Source organism: Chamaea fasciata, unplaced genomic scaffold (assembly GCF_029207755.1).
Source record: "Chamaea fasciata isolate MVZ Bird 193981 ecotype frontalis unplaced genomic scaffold, bChaFas1.0.hap1 SCAF_3, whole genome shotgun sequence".
Classification (NCBI taxonomy): domain Eukaryota; kingdom Metazoa; phylum Chordata; class Aves; order Passeriformes; family Sylviidae; genus Chamaea; species Chamaea fasciata.
Genome location: NW_027094088.1, coordinates 47355619 through 47373530, shown reverse-complemented (window position 1 = coordinate 47373530; position 17912 = coordinate 47355619).

Genomic DNA, 17912 nt, shown 5'->3' with positions numbered 1-17912 from the left:
GCTAAAAATCCCTCCACCAGTGCCACGTTTTTCCACGAAAAGCGCCTGTTGTGATGAAGTATGTGCGCACGAGGGAGGTTTCCAAGCTTGAGCAATCCATCTGGCAGCAGCACGCACCGCTGTGAGATTGTTCCCGCAGCACAGGACCCAGAGCTGATTTAATTGCATTAGTCACCACCAGCAGCACCGCTGATCTTGGACCCAGAGTGCTGGCTGGCCAGCGATCCTCATGGTTATTTTAACTTTGTTTGCTTGACCTTTCCAGTGGTCCAGACCCCTCGAGGAGCTGAAGAATGCTTCATCCCCCACTGTTGCCTCTGAAAAACAGAGCAGCCAGGGCCAAGTGTTAGCCTAAGTATCAGGATGCACAGGCTGAGTAATGGTTCATCTTCACGAGGGGAAAATTTGCCTCTTGCTGACTGACTTTAAAGAAACCAGTTTTAGAATAGTGATTGAATTTGATGGGAAAGAAGGAAATGGAGCTGGCTAATGTTTATTGTTCTGAGGATCATTAAACTTTTCTTTATTTTGTTTATTAGCTGTGAGATTTCTTTATAGGCAAATAAATTCACAGATTTGCAGAACAGAACCAAAACCTGACATTTAGAGCCAGATTCAAGTTTTCCCAAAGTTTGTGAGTGTTCAACTCATGTTATCCACTGATTAAAGCAGGATATAAGGAAAGAAGCTGGAAAAAATTGTGTCCTGGGAGAAACTTTTGAAAGTCCATCAGGTAACAGTCTCTTTTAGGTAGATAATTCAAAGATACATGTTGTGTATCTGTTACTTGCTATGATTCCTAACACTGTAGGCAAACCATTGCACAAGTTTAAGTAAGTCTCCAAGTAATACTTCTAAAAAGCTGTTTACTGCCAGACCATTATTTTTTTAACCTCTTTAGCCAAACTCTCTCCTTCTGCACAGCATCTGGGGAGGAAATTATTGCTCAAACTGCCAATGTCAAGACAGATGCCAGACAAACTTAGCTACGTAGCAGTGATATCTCATTCACTGCTGTCTGAACAGCAAGTTCGTCCTGGAATCCTGTGCTCCCCAGCCTCCAGGAGAGCACTTGTCAGAGCTGAGCTGACACAAGAATTTGTGCACAAGGAGCCATAATACAACTTGTTTTAATTTGGGAAGATTTACCATTACTCCTCACATCAACTGGATTACTGCCACATGGCAGGTTCAAAATTCAGACAAAACTAGAAGAAATTTACACCAAATCATCTGTAAAACTGTGATACCAACACCCAAGTAATAGAGAAATAAGGATAAGATAGATTAAAATTATTAAATTATATGTGATATTATGCAACTCCATACCCTGTGGAGTTTGAAAGACCACCAGAAAACGCATAAATCTGACAGTCCAAAACAGGCTACTACAAGAATCAGATCTGCGTTTAAATAATCCTTTTCTCACAACACCTTGGTAAATTTTGACAATTTATTATTTTTAAAAGATCCCACACCACTGAGTTTTGAGGATGATGATGATGATAGTCTAAATGTGCTAGCGGGATATTTGTTCTTACTTCAACAACGAGCACGTAGGCTGATGCTTCCAAAGTAGGAATAGTTACCCCTTGGGTTAAGGCTGCTGGAAATACTTTACTGTTTGGAACTTCCTGATTAACACTTCTTGGGATTCTGTAAATAGCTGGGGAGGAAAACATCTGTTCTCAGATAAAAGACATTTGTGGATTTGCTGTCGGAGATGTGCAGTTCCCAGAGCAGCATCACTAAGTGATCCCCATGAACCAAAGGAGATGGCTGTGAAAATGATGCCTGCAGTCACACAGGGAGCAAGAGGATCGAACAGACTGCCACATGCAGTTCTGACCAGTTCCTCCTGGTTCTGGAGGTCAGTTAGTACTCTGGCAGACTATCCAGTGAAATATTTAATATGAAGAAAGATAACATTTTATCTCCTCAAGATTTGTTTTTTGCTCAGTTTTACTCTAACCAGGGAGTCAGGGCAAACAGCTGTGTTTTCAAAATTCACATTTTTATAGTGTGAAATTGCTTCAGTCTCAGGGGAGGGGAAAGAGCTGAGGTTAGGTTTTAGCAGAAAGGTAACTTTTCAGACTTAACTTCTTTTAGCTAGCTAAAACATGATAACCCTTCTTCCTGTACTGCCACATAAAAATATATGGTATGGCTCAGTCCCAGCTTCTGAGGTTAAGAGCTCCAACTCCAGCTCCACTCCGAAATGTTACTCTGTAAAAAAAAAAAAAAAAAAAAAAAAATCCATATTTATTGGTTCTATGTCACTCTAACCTCAGATCTGCTCACTTAAAATTAAAAAAAATATATGTTTTTTCTAGCTGCTGGTGCTTATACTGCACCTGGCTCACAAATCATCTCTCACAGGCTTCAGCTGTACCTTCACCGCCCCTGTGAGGCATCTCAGTGGGACAGGATTATGGATGAGGCAGCCAGTGCCGGGAGGAACACAGCCTGTCTTTCACAGTCCTGAGAGGGTCTGCAGGACTGGCAGTCTAATAAAACAGCTTTTTTTAGTCATGAGCTGAATGCATTCAATCTGCTGGTCAGCTGAAACCTTCTGGAATTCACGCGAGGTTGTGCCAAATGCCCCAAGAGCAGAGGTGAGTGGTGGTACATGTTCATCCAGTAGTTAACGGAAAAGGTCACTGTGCTCCCTTTTAACGAGCTGGGGCACCTCCCTCACAACACCTCTGACTTTCTCTGCAACACACCTCTCAGCAGAGACAGTGCAGTTATGTTACATGAACCACAAAGTCCTGCTGGAGGGAAGAAATATCTCTATGGGGAGGTAATTTAAGTGACGCTGTTTACTTTTTTTTTTAAATATGGTTTCGTGAACTTATAAACCCAAGTCATCTCAGAAGACAGATCTCTCACAGCTTTCTAGTGCACCAGGGAAAGGTGAGGACCCCACAGGACACTGTGACTCCCAAGGAAAGAGCTGAACCTGAGGCCACAGCCGTGAGAGGACGTGCTATCGAGGGAGCCGCCAACCACCAGGCCTATCTGCAGGAAATGCTTGGGCCCTGCTGCTGGAGAGGCTGGAGAGACACTAAAATCCACACGGAGAAAGCCAAGCCCATGCTGGGTGCAGAGGAGAGCATGGAGCAGCAAGGACAAAGGCTGGAGCACGTTCCAGGAGTCAAGCTGAGACCACAAGTGCAGCAGCACCTGTAACTAGGCTGGACTCAACAAAGGGAAAAAAAAAAAAAAAAAAAAAAAGAAAAAAAAAAAAAAAAAGGGGCAGGTATGGCTTATGTGATAATTGCTAATTAACTCTTGTTTGCAGGGAGTTTGAGGGCTGGGCCAGAAGCAGGCAGGGAATTCTGAACTGGTTTTGCCAAGGTAAGCTCTGTACTAATGTTTAAGCCCAGGGCAGGTACTACGCAGTGGGGTCTCTGCTCTGGGGAGGGTGAGCTGGTTTTAAGGTCTTTTAGCTTTAGTTAAAAGCTTTCATTGCAGTTTAACTCTTTCTGGATGCCCAAGCATTGTGGAGGTCTCCTAGCCTATTTTCCTTTTCAATGTGTTGTATTTCCCCTTTGTTATTCTTTGAATGATATATTTTTCTTATCTATTCTCTCTCCTACAAGATTTTACCTTCCAGATCTGCTTTGCCCCTTCAGGAACGTGGCAATTTTTTTTCTCTCTCATCTATGTATGTGTGACTGCCTGTAATAGAGTTCAGTACTTTGCCACACAAGGTCATTTTCCTTGTATTACAAATGTTCATAAAAGTCCTATTCTGAACTGTTTTGATCTGTGCTCTCACTTCGCAGGCTGATAAGAAACTATTTTGCTGAATAACTGCCCATATATTTTCAAGCAGTCCATTTTAGAGAGGAAAAAAACTGACAGCTGCCTAATTTATTCATCAATGTCAGTGCAATTATGCTTTTAAATAGGTGAAGCCTTTCATTGAAGGGAGCCATATCTGCCTAGTATAGGCCATCAAAGTCATCACAAATCGTTTTTAAGTGTCAAAACCATGGTAAAGAATCACTGTGTGACTACTAAATGCAATGTCATCTTTAAGCTATTTGAACTAAACCACCCCCTATTCCTTTAGGAAGGAAGGTTTCACTTATCTACCACTACATCTTCAGCATGTAAGAGTTTAAACTGGTCTCTGGAGCTGTAAGCACACGTTTTGCACAATGTTGTACCAGGAAGGAGTTATTTCAGTTTTATTTTGAGTTAAGAGGCACCTGAACCTTTATCATGGGTCCTAGGAATACACATATATGTATATTGTTTCTAATTCACTTAAATCTCAATAAACAGGGTTATGCTTACAACAAGAATAATTTTGGAAGCTGCAGTAGAAGGCAAGAGAGACTAGGTAGGATAGTTCATGGCACCAAAGAAAAGATAATGCCTTCTAATTAGGATAAAGTATGTGGCTGTGAGGTGCATGGGGCCAGCCTTCCATTTAACCTCACCAATGGCACAAAGGAGAAGAGGTTGAGTTCCCACCAGCATTATGTGCTGTGGAAATTAGAGCGAGGGTTTTTCAAAAGAGGGAGGAAATGAATGTCACAAAATGGATGAAGACAACACTCCTTGTTGGTTTTGTTTTATTATTGTCATAGCTCCAGGGAGCACAAGACCATTGACCTCAGCCTGACCCGAGTTCTTGGTGGCTGTAATTTCTACCATCCGTTATTTTAGGAAGATTTATCAGAGCATCATTTCTCTAAGTCACTGCACAGGAGTGACAGCACTTGTAAACAGATGATGATGGATTGCCTGTGGGAATTACTTCTCCTATATGTAGCGCTGTTGGAGGGTAATATCTGCCAGGTAGCTGGCAGCTGCAGAAATCCAGTGAGAACAGAGGGACTAAAGAAACTAACCTTCATTCCACTCTTCATGCCCTGCAACAGCTTGACTTTTGGTGGACAGCTGTGGGACTAGCATAGGAAACATGCTGTTTGCATTGCCCGTACAGTGATATGCTTAAACACCACATTTGCTGAAACAAGAGGCTGGGATGTCGGAAGGAGAAGAAAAGGGAGACAACTGTAGCTTTCTCCCACACAGAGGTATCAGCGCTGCACGCTCACTCTGTTCCCTTCTGCAGCACTGATTGTATAGCCAAAGCTCTCCAGAGAATCCACTCCTCCAATGCCATCTACATTTACCATTTCACAAAAACATCTGTCAAGGTCTGATTAAAACCAGAACATGCTGCTCTTCAAGACCCAGTCTGGGATATCAAAGGATCAGGCTGGGAGAGCCAGAAAGCTCTCTGGAGATGGGTACAGGTTTTTGGGGATGGAGCTGCATCCAGTTTCAACTTCTGCCAGCACTCACAGATGCTCTCACCACCAACAGGCAATCCTTGCTTGTGCTGCCAACCACCTGGCTAGACAACACCTCAGCTGCTCCACTGACACCCCCTCATATAGCACCACACACCCCCATCCTGCCTGCCAGCCGTCTTTGGGATATGCTCAACAGCTTGAGTGTTGAGAACATACTCACCATGTTTTAAGAAGAGAGCTCTTTAAAAATAGAAAGAAAACAGGTGTCTTAACTTCCCCCCCCCCCCCCAACCTCTCTCTTAAATAAGCATGTTGAGTAAAGAACTGTGGAAATGATGCTCTTATCTCCCCTTACTTTCAACTCTAACAGACATCTTTAGCATTCAGTCTGGTCAGAAAAAGCTAAAGTAGCAAAGGTTTATTTCCCACCTCACAAAAGTGCAGTCCTCTGCTGGCAACCAACAAGATCATGTATCTGTTGCTTATCATCATGCTTCATGGACTTAAGGACATTTCAAGCACCTCTTTTTATGAAATGCAGAACAGACATAGTGGATTTTCTGTATCACTCACTTAAGATTTCAGACACTCCTACAGTAAGCCAACAAACAGCAGCTTTTGTTTAGTTATTTCTATGGAAGAGTATTTTATTAATCTTCTGTGTTGTGGAAAAAAACTGCTTTCATTGGAATATAGAAGGCATGCAACATTCTTCTAGTATTAAGATATGAAACATGTGTATCTTGGCTTGGAGTTTGTTGAATCTTACCACAGGACTCATGCTTGGCAGTGTTTTGAGGTTGGGGTTGAGGTGTTTGTGTTGTCCTTTTTTTAAAACTGGACACATTAGTAAAAAAGGGCCTAACATCAAAGAGGACAGACTGTGGTAATGTCTAGGAGCTGGTGGGTATCTGTGTGAGTAACTAGGCCTTTTCTAGTGCAATTCATGGCCCTCCCCTTCTACCAGAGCCTGACAGAAGAATTAAGAGGTCATGTTCATGCACCATCATGCTATGTGTTCTCTGTCCGTGATTTCTGAACACAGCTACTTCTCCCCTGCCCCAAGAAAGACTGGTGTGATGAAAAACACAGATAATAGTGGGAGCATTTTGCGCAGGCAGGAGCGCAGGAGTCTCGTTTGGGATATGGCAGGCACTGAAGTGTGAGAGAGGACCATACAAGTGGGCACACTGGTGCTTAGCCTGGCTCCATGGCTGAGGTGCAGAGCTGCTCAGGTTGCTCTACACTTCACAGCTGTGGCATCCTTGGAGAGCTCTCCTGCTGCAGCACTCAGCATCCTACATTGAGACAGGTTCCAGAGAGTCACACCACGCTCTGTACCACAGCAGGAGCCTCTGCAGAGCTGGATAGCTGAGCAAAGCGCAGCAAAGTAGTCCAGTGACAGAGCTCTGGGCATAAGAGCTCCTGACTGGGCTCTGACATGAACTGCTGGGTTGTCTCTGTGTCATGCTCCCTAGTCTCAGCTGTGCTGGTAACTTTTTAGCCCAGGACTCCTGCCCAGAGCCTCCCCAAAGCTGAGCAGTGTTGTGTTAGTGGGGCAGTTGAAGGGAATGACCCCACTAATAATATAAATATGCAAAACCCCAGGAATTCGGTCATAGGGGTGTTGACTGCTACACTTCTTAGACGTACTGAACTGTCTGTTATGATCATACTGACTTTTCTTCTTGATGCCAGAATAAAGCCCTCTGGGAATTTATGAATTTTTGAATATATAGATCAACATACATATAGACTAAATGGTGTTGTCGTGACCCAGTTTCTGTAATGCTTCTAGTTGTGTGCTGGACATAAGAGTTTGAGAAACCTTATTCACAAGTTAATGACGAATGCAAGATGCCTCACAGTACAGCAAACTGAACAAGAGATTTCACCCATGACCTGTATCATGTGGTGGTCTTGAGCTCCTGAGTCTACATGCAGAGACTGAAATGCCAACCATGATATTTTGAGATAGACGTTTGCAAGTGTCCATCTTTACCTTTCTTGACTACCTGTTCTACATTGTAAATGCTGCAAGAATTCCCTAAGGGTTCCCACACCCTTAGAGAGAGCATTAGCTGATGGCCACTCCTCTCTTCCCCTTAGGTAAGTGTGAAAGAAGAGGTGCAGAGACAGACTCCAAAAACATATTAGGATCCCCTGAGAGAAGGCCCTGCATGAACCTACTCAGATATGTTGCTTATTAAATGTGCTCTGGAAAAATCTGCAAAGTATGTTTAATTTGTATCAAATCATGCTGAATACCACAGAGGTTGCAGAGTTTTGTACATGGCACAGGAGTAATGCCAGATTCAAAGCCAGGCTCAGGAGGCATTCAGCAAAAACAACACAAAGCTTGATTGTTGGATTTATTTTTCTCTCAGTGGAAAAGCAGATAAGGGTTCAGGATATCTAGCAGCATGCTAACTTTAAGGAAGATAATGCAGAAAAATCTGTGAGGGGTGATGACAAACAGAGTTCCTGCGAGCACTACCTCTTGGCCTTGTTTATGTTTAGATCTCTGTCTCAAAATAATCTGTTTTATTGTGGCTGAGTGTTTCTCCTATCCCCATTTGAAACCTGAGACAGACCCTAAAAAAAAAAAAATTAAAAAACCCAGTCAATAGCCAATAACATGCGAATAAAAAGGTGATATAGGACTCTAGCACATTTTCGTAACTAGCAATTTTTTTCATTAGAAAGGAGATAGCATAGTGCAATACAGAATATCTATCTACTATATGCATACTTAACACATATAATCCTACATGTAGTTTGGCATTTAAGTTTGGATGATTTTCAATGAATGACCTAATCATCTTGTCTAAGTTCCACCTCCCACGTATGCCTCACTACTTCTTGGTATGTCTTTACATTTTCTTCATCACTGAGCTCACAGCACACACTAAAACATCCATTGCCAAGAGAAATAATGTTCCTTGTGGTGTTTTTAGTGATAAAATTGGGGTTTTAAGGCTCAAGTGCTAGTGCTAAACTCATTTACGGTTACTTTTGGCATTGTGAAATGTAGGGCAGTGCATTCTCTTGAGAAAGCACCTGACAACTTAGGTATTGAAAAAACACTTTTCCACTCATTTTTATCAAACCTTCTATAGAGGAAGGAGGCAGCCTGCAGAGAAACTGTTGGAAACTTATTTCAAAGGCAGGTTATAGATGATTGAGGAGAAACACACTAAAATCTGGGATGAGTGATCTGTCCCAAAGCCAAACGATTTTGAAGGAAAAAGCTTAACCAGTTGGAAGAAAACAGCAGATGATTTTGTCAGCTTGAAGCAAGCAGCAGAGTAAAACCCAGTTTCCTGGGAATTCATGAAAAAAGGTATTTAAAAAAAAACAAACCAAAAAAGAGAGAGAGTAAATAAGGATGCTACATCCAGATGGTCAAAATCACACAGTGAAAAACTGTCTTCAGCAGGTGGAGATTGCCAGCCTTTTTAGAAGTGGTAATGTCAACCCTCATCAGCCAAGGAACTGCAGAACTGGGTAGGAGGCATCAGAAAAACATGGAAGCACCACATTTTCCCCAGTCACTCAGTAGATGTCATTTCCCACTGTCTCAGTGCTGAAAGGTGCTATTTTCAGAGTGAAACAGTAAAACTGAGCCTGACCTCCACATCCATACAGGAGAAATTACTGACAGTTTTGCATAACTAAAAGTAGTGATTTCCACTCAGCCTTTTTCTTTTTTTTTTTTTTTTTCTGTTAACTCTTACGTTTCCAGGAGGACAGAACATCTTAGAAAATTCAAAAACAACAATACAGATGTAAATGTTGGTACAGAGATCTCTGAGTTGAGAAGAAAAATAGAGCTAGTTCAGAAGTTCTGGCTCCAACTCCTTCAGACTCTGGATGCCCTCTGGTGAAAACCATATGTGGTTTTGTCACTGCTATGGGATGAAGTATTAGGAGCCTCTGGCAGTCAAGGAGGGATTGCTGGTCTCAAAAGTTCCAGATGTTTAAAGCTTTCCTACCTTGTAAGGTAAAGGTCTAGGTAGAGCTCTTAATGACTGCCTTAACAGGTCTTTAGGTTCTGGTTTTGTCAGCTCCAGCTCTGGGTGCTGGTTTAAAATTCCAGGTGGAAACTTTTCCCTTCTGCACTGTCTCCTAAATCTCCCATCTGGTCCTCTCTTCTACCAATGTTTTTTGCATATAAACCCTAAACATCTACCTAGCATTCCACATTTGTAATTCTGAGTCAATGACAACAAGATACTATGCTTGCACTCATCTGCCTAGACTACTGATGTGAGGACTGGAGCACTCTGGGTGTGGGGTTTGGTTTGGTGGGGTCTTGCTGCTGTTTTCAAGGGCAAAGTTCACTTCTTGTCCTCTGTTCACACCACAATAATTTGGTAAGTGGATGCCCAGCCCAGCTGAAAGAGACCAGTGGGTCATGAGCTATTTTGACAGCTACTAACTCTATTTAAATTCATAGGCCAGCTGATTCTCATAAGAGCACTGACTAAATAATAATAAACCTTCAAAAAGAAATCACCTATCCTTTGTGGATAAGTGAACCAATTTCCATCTCCCAACTCTAGAATATTTTTCGAGATGGCATTGAAAAATTGTCGAGCTTATCACAAACATACAGAAGAGGATAACTTATGAACATATTTTTGGTAATTTTTTTCTATTCAGAAATACCAAGTAAAATCTTTTTGATTGTACAATGAGGCTGCTTCAGTGCTCTAAGTGGGACATATGTGTATTTTTGTCTTTAGATATGTTTTCTTTATTAGCTAACTTGACTAAAATGATCAGCAGTTGAACAGTTAATAATGTTCACGTTCTGTCTGTCATCTTCAGATTTCAGAGTCAGTACTGTGAAGGAATGAACAGGTCATATCGATTGAAAAATATTCTTTTGATTATCTTTGGTCTCTTGAACATAAGACTACATCATTCCTGTTTGATTCACGTCTTCAATGATTTCTTCACAGCCATGACCCTGAGGAACATAATTTTATTTTAAATGGGATGTGAGAATTCAGAGCACTGGCTTGACACCAAATTTAGTAATGACATAAAATACTGTGTGAATGCAGCACAAGAAATTTAGGAATTCAACTGAACATGCCCTTCTTCCTTAAACCTTTTTTTCTCCCTGTCATACTTAAATTCAAGTTGGCATTTGTTTAAGCAGTAAGCTAGCTCCAGCTATCATCTCTCAACTCCTCCTGCCTGTTTATTTCCATCTCTGTGAAATATTGATTGCTGTTTCTTACACTCTCTTATCCTGAGGCATATGGCTTTTGTTTGCATCGTAACAGAATTAAGTAGTAGGATGTGTTTGCACAAGCCTTACAGCCATGCTCCTTCTTGGGCTTCTCAGGTGTTAATTACAGCTGCTGGTGTTTTGTAAGCAAAGGTCTGTGTGTCTGGTTCAACAGAAAGTTTTACAATACATAGCTAGAGAGAATGTGCCATTTTGGGACTATTAACTCAGAGGAGCAGTTTATTTCCCTGCAGTAATAAATGCATTTTGCATCTTTCTACTCTTGATGTGATCCACAGTTCTGTACCTTTGTCTATAACAAGGCGTAGATACAAATTAGTCACTTGGCAGAAGCTTTGCCAGATTAAAATCTGTTTGCCTGTCCTTAAAGCTGCTGTCTAACAATTTGTCACTTGTTGTTAAAATTGCAGAAATATATAGTGGTCTTAACACTGCAATACTTGATTTACAGGTGGGCATTTCCCCTCTGTGCAAGGTGAAGGAGATGAGTTTTGAGCCTTCCTTTGCCTCAAACAATTTAAACTCGGATTTACCACTTTTCTGCGAAGGTCCCTCATCCAGAGCCTGCTGGTCCCTGACCCTGGGCCCAGGGATCTTCTAGTCTTTATGCAAAGTGGAGCACCTGTAAAGAGGGTCAGTGTGAGAATGTCACCGTGGGCGAGAGGGATCTGAGCCTTCATGTTCAGTTTTCTTTGTGCTCTGAACAGTGTGACAGGAATCACAAAACCTCCCTGAATGTCTGTCTGGCACTTGAGAGCTCTGAGGAAGATATTGTCAGTCTGCTTTTGTGGCAAGAAATTGGGGATTTATTACAATCGAAGCTACACCCACAAACTTTGCATATTGATTTAACCTCTCCCAAAAAGTACTGAGAGGATTATGTGTGTGGAATTGTATTTACAATTAAATAACTCTTCTGAGCTGCTTCTGGGCAAGCCTCACTGGTTATGTCTGTACTGCTTAATAACTGTGGCAGGAAGTAATGCAAGATCCATCCTGTCCTGGTCATCCTGGTGCCCAGATCCCCTCTGAGCAGAATGTTCGGTATGGGGTTCTGCCCTGCACCTGCTCGGGCTCTGCTGCACTCAGGTCTCAGGAGGCAACAGGTAGCTTTTGGGGAGAAATCTCAGTATTTCTATTGCTGCAGAGGAAGACTGCAATGAGGGAAAACAGACTGCAGAAGGATTATTTTTTCCCACCTTACATTAGTGGCTGCTCATTTGAGTCATAGGGTGCAAATGGCTTGGGGAAAGAAAAACAGACATAACTTGCGATTTTCAAGAAATATGTACCTTTACTATGGCTTTAATGGTCAAGAGGAGTAAAATACATGTGTTGAATAGCTGTCTCTAAAAATAATTAATGAACAGAAATGAAAATTAAGACTGGAGGAAGACATACAAAGAAGGATTAAGAGGTAAACATACATCAAAATATGTAAATCTGTATTTAAAGTATTGTAAACATACAATTAAAATAATGTAAATTCACATTAAAAAGAAACATTTTATTTCAGTTTTCATATTGTCATTTAGGCCCGACCCATATCTTCAAAAGCATATTTTAAAAACCTAATCTAATAACCTTTCATAGAAAATTAGGCTCCCAAATCACTCAAATTTTGCAGAAGGTAATATCTCTTCCCATTTTCTAATTAACTATCTAACCGTCTTAGAAAAGAACAGCATAGGTGAATAACAGCTGAAGTTAAAATTTTGAAGTTTGTGATTTGTGGTAGGGAATAAGAAGGTTCCCTAGGAACTGAGAACTATGATTCATACATGTGTATCTGCAAGAGAAAACAATTTAGACTTCTTTTGTTGCATTTCAAGGAAAATGCTGGTTGGACGATCGGTTGGTAATCAACTATTAAAGATGATTCTCTTAATGAGGACTCTCACGTCCTCACTTTTCTAAACCCATTATCTGTGAAAATGAGAAGTTTGAGCCCCAGAGGGCAGACCTGAGTGGTGAAAGGTAAAGCTGCCTGCCTCGGTAAGAGATCATTAAACCATATAAACAGGGTTCACATAAAAAGGATCTTAAACAACTGAAGAGTCACAGGCAGCAACAGCAGGGAGCAGAGCTGGGGGAAATATGTGACCACTGGCAAAAATCACCGGAATTGGGTTTGTTTAGCATAGAGAAAAGGTGACTTAGAATTATAGTAATAACAGACCACCAGAAAAACAAAACTAAACAACAACAACAACAAAGATTAATCCCCTTTTCTGTCACCTCTGTGAATAGGAAAAAAAGTAATGATCTCAAACTGCATCAAGTGAAATGTAGATGAGGCAACTCCAGTCAGAATAGCAAAGGACTGGAATTGTGTGTCTGGTGGATAATGTAGGGATTCTCAGGCTTCTGATCATTGTTGTCTGGATGCATAATTCCTGTGCCTCTCCATCCTCTATAGAGTAACAGAAAATTGTTTTACATTTAAGGAGAGAGAAAAAAAATGCTTGAATGCTCCACCCTCACCACAGTAACTTGGAAGGAGAGGTGTTTTACATGGTCAAAAACATGTCCTTCTTTTTGGAAAGTGTGGTTTTTTTTTTATGTATATGGTCTTGGCTGCAGGAGACAAGAGTTAGTGATATATAGCTGTACCCATTGAATATATTTTTTCACTGAAGGTAATGGCACAAACCACAACTATAGCAGAGCCTTTTTCTGTTATGCCCTCCAGATTCCATAATTGGCTGGGCTTGTTCCTGGAGTCTGTCCATACACATCCAAGTTTATTCAAAGCAGTGAAAACTTTTCCTAACTCTGTAATTAAAGCCCCTTGGTCTTTCATGTTAAAGTCTATAGGAGATAGGTTTTTCAGGTAATGAGATGGTTATCTGTTCAGAAAAATGTGTACACATGTCTTTTGGAATCCATTTAGTTCTTGATACTTGGACATGCTGAGGTGGGAGCCTTGCTGGATCACGACTGCAATGCTGTTGGGCTTTGCTGGTTCCTAGTTTTGGTGCTGGGAAGCATAGTGCTCCCTGGCAAAACCTGAATACTTCCTAAGTGTAGAAAATACTGTGAAAATGCTAGGTATAGACAGCAGGAGCTTTATTTTCTTCCAATCTACTTATATGCCTCCAGTCAGCACTCTTTTTTCTGGTCCTGCTCTGCTCCTGGCCTACTGCAGGCTGTCTGGTCCAGCTGACTCAGTCATTCATGTTAGGAAGATCTCCTTTTAACCACTGTTGACTTCCAGTTCACCATTCAGCACATCATTGCCTCCGCCGTACTGTCCCCTTCCTAATTTCAGGGTCCTTGATGGTTATCTTTGATTCTGTGATTCCTTTTCATTTCAGATCCCCTTAGGTAAAGATCAAAGTTTTTCAATGTCCTCTCTATCTCAATCTACATCACATCAACATCTTGCTTCTGTCCCTTGAAACGTCTGTTCCCTAATACGTGCACAGATAGACACACCCTTTCTACTTTTCTTCTCAATGCTGATTTTCATTTACACCTCTTGCTGTTCAAGGTATTAACATAGATTCAGTCACTTCCTCATACTGTCATGCTCTCTGGGGTTTTAAATTTGAGGATTCATTAGGATCAGAAACTCCACAACAGGGGCAGGAAGACACTTACCAACTCTTGGCCGCTGCAAGACATATATCTCCCAAATGCTATGCCTGTAAGGCGTGACCAGGAAAGATCAACAGCTTTATGTACAAGAGCGCTGACCGGGGTTAAAGACAGTAATCAGGCCATGAGGTGAGGAAACTCTACTCTACCTGAGCATTTAATTAGGACTACTGCGTGCTCATGGGACCTGGGTCTTCATATGGAGCCCCAGCCCATGCCAATCCACTAAGGGCAGAGTCCAGCTTGCCCTATGACTAAAAGTTCAAAAATCAGTATTTTGGTTCACCAGAATAAATTTCTGGTCTTCTTTCCCACAGTTCTTTTCCTTTTCTTCTGTTAGCTTGTATTTTCAAAGGAACCAAAATGGATTTAACTCCACAGTTAATGCCTCTGCCCAAGTTCTGCTTAAGCTGTGATCAGAGAAGGACAGAGAAATAAAAATTGCCAAAACTGAGACAGGAAATAAGTGCCGGGAGTTGTTTAAGCTGAATGAATAGCTAGGCAGAGCAGCTTACAGAATTGGGAATGTTTAGGAACAGCCTGTGTTGTAGAATGTGAAAGAGGTGCAACTCAGAGGTAACACCAGATACTAGGTCTGAGAGACTGACAGGGTGGCTAAATGCATGAAGAAGAAAATAAGAAAAGAACATGTAGAGGATGATTGAGTAATTTTTCTACTGTACTAACAGCTGAAGATCTATGAAGTGCAATGGAGGTGGGCTGCAGCATTAGCTTGGACAGGAGACTGATGTGAAGTGAATCTGCAAGACCACAAACCCACAGTAACTGCATTTGTGATCATAGCTCACACTGCCCAGAAATGAGGAGTGGAGGCAGGAAACAGTGTCCACAGAAGGCTGGGGAGGACGGAGGAAGGAACCAAAGCCTGTTGTGAAAGCTGGACAGTTCCTGGCTTCAGGGAGAGTCAGCAACTGCACAGCATCTGATTGGTCACTGAGAAGTCCTGCACCCAGCATCGGAGTAAGGAAATGGGCATTTAGAACTTGACAGCAGCAGCCTGCCTCTTCTGTAAGCAGGGACGTAGGCTCTTTAAACTCTTGAAGGAACATTGAGTGTTTCTAAATCACTTCTAACCCCCACAGGAAAGGCCCAGTGTCAAAGCTGAGTATTACAGTTTGATCTGCATCACTAAGGTACAAGATGAGTTTTGTTTATCACCTATTAATTTATTCATTCTTTCTATGTTTGGAAACCACTTCCATGATAGGTTTATCTGTAATACCAAAACACCAAAGGAATTGTAGTCCTTTTGAACTGTTACTTCTTTATTGAACTAGATTATTTTCAACTAAATATGCATTATCTTAAAGAGAGAATTGATATACAAAAAGGTGATAAACAAGCTATCTTTTTTGTAGTGGAAAGGGAATTAAAATGCAATGCATAATATTTATATTTCCACAATATGTAAAACTGTTTTGCTTCCAAAACACTCACCCTGCAACTTGAGTTAGAAAAATTCATCCAGTCATTCAGCTACTCTAATATGACACAGAGATGACATAAAACATTACTTTCTTTTCTCTTTTGCTTCTGTTAATAATAACGGTGAGAAGTAAGAAAAACCTATAGGACAAACTAAAAACCAAGCTGTATCAAACCATGAGAGCAAGGTAAGCTATTCAGTAAGCCAGTCATAATTCACACAGAAAGACAATGTTGATTTTTATAAAAAGGCTGAAATGAGAAGATATAATGCAGTCCTTTGTCAGATAGGCTTTGGGGGTTAACTACTTCAACCACATTCAGAAACAAAAACTGAACTCCAAAAAGAAAAAATATATTAATAACTAAACAGAATGACCATGACACATTTACCTCAATAATAAAACTTCTTTCATGGAAATGACAAAAAAGGAGAACATTTATGGTGGGCAGAATGATCCATTTGAAGAAGAAAACAGATGCAAATTTTGGTCTAACTTCTGGTTTTTTCCATGGCAAAATCAATGAACTATGGTGTATAGTAGATTAGTTAATTATGTAAGATGTCAAACCCCATAAAGGATGTAAGATTTGATTTTACAAATCAGTTCTGCCTGTGAGAAGTTTCGCTACAGTAAGTACTAGTGATTAAAATGTCAGCATGAGGGACTGCTGCAGATTCTACCAGTCTAATAACAGAATGTAATAATTACATGCTTGGAAAGTCCACATAATAACAAATACATTTTTCAAATTATTTAAAAGGGTGATTTAAATTGAAAATTTAAAAAAGAAGCACTAAGTTACAGGAAGGTGGTCTCCGCATGGGGCCCTTCTTTAATCAGTACATACTCTGCAGCTACCTTTGCAGCACGTTTACCACTCTTCCAGCCAGAGAGCCTGTGTTTGAGGACTGTGTCAGATTTTCTGTGTCTGGCTTTTGCAAAAATTGCACATGTTCTGAACACGATGCATTTGCAATTTCTTAAAATACTCTTCAGTCCTCAGTTATTTGCATTCTTCAATTGCCAGCCAGCCAAATCCCTACAGGACTTGACAGTGTCAAGGACAGCAGTTTCTTCTCACTTTCTATGGCATAACAAACCACTGCAGATCTCCTGTAGGCTTTACTTTACCTCTTAATGTACCACTTGCTTTTAATATAAGATCCAGTCCTTTCTTCCCGACAAGTATTGTATTACTGTTCTCAAGTGTGCAAGGAATGTGTTGCTTCACCCAGTGGTGACAGCTCAGAAGTGAACTTTGCAGTGGCAGTTCAGCTTTAGTTGATAGTCAGTGTCTTCTTTAAAAGATAAAGTGACATTATGTGTATTTCATTTTACCAAAATGAAGACTGTTGGAAAATAGTGGCACTGGAAAGTTTTGGGAGCTCTGGATTTGGAATTTTCCTATTTTAACTTCTTTTTGCATTCTTCTCCTATTTAACATCTCCTTCCTTTTGGTTTCGTTCAACTAGGACTATATCTGCTTGCAAGAATACAGCTCATCCCCTTTTGTTGTTATTATGGCTGTGTTCTGCACACTTCAAGACTTCTGATATTTTCTCAAACACTTTTCTTTGAAGCACTGCAGCCCCTGAAGCAACTTCTTTAAAAATTCCTTCTACCTGGATGCACTGCCAAAGCAGGTACAGGATTACTCCTTTCAGCATGGAGACTGCTACAAAGCATGCTCAGAGTGCAAACATCTGTCAGCCTCTCTGAAGCAAAGAACGGAGCTGTGGAGAGTAAGTTCAGCATCTCATCTCAACTTCTCACCACAGACATCCCCACAGCATTAACATGTTTGCATATTCACTCCGTAAAGGACACTTAGTGTTTAACTTTGGAGACGCTGGACAAACTTTGAGAATTCTCACCCTGCTATCATCAGCTAATCTTTCCTCTCTCTAAGTTAGCGTGCAGTGTGCAGTGCTGCAGGAGGGATTAGATTTCTACTTACTGTAGAAATCACACTATGAGTAATTTCCCTTGAAAAACATAAGACAGTGATGTAAATGTTATAAAATGTTTCACAGTCACCCTGCCAAACTTCTTTGGGATCTTCCAGCCCTGCTTTAATATACAAAGATTTTGAGCTGTGCAGAAAAACAGCACGTGGGGTACTCATGTGCCTTCACCATTCCCCATTTAATAACTCCCACCATTAAGCAATGTTATCCCAAGTCTTCTGAAACTATATTAATTTTTTGGCTTCTCAGAATTTTCTCAGCTGTGAAACTTCTATAAAATTACTGTCATCACCCTCTACTAGCTTTGGTTTCTTATTTACATTCCATCTATTCAATGGAAGAGACTTTTAAA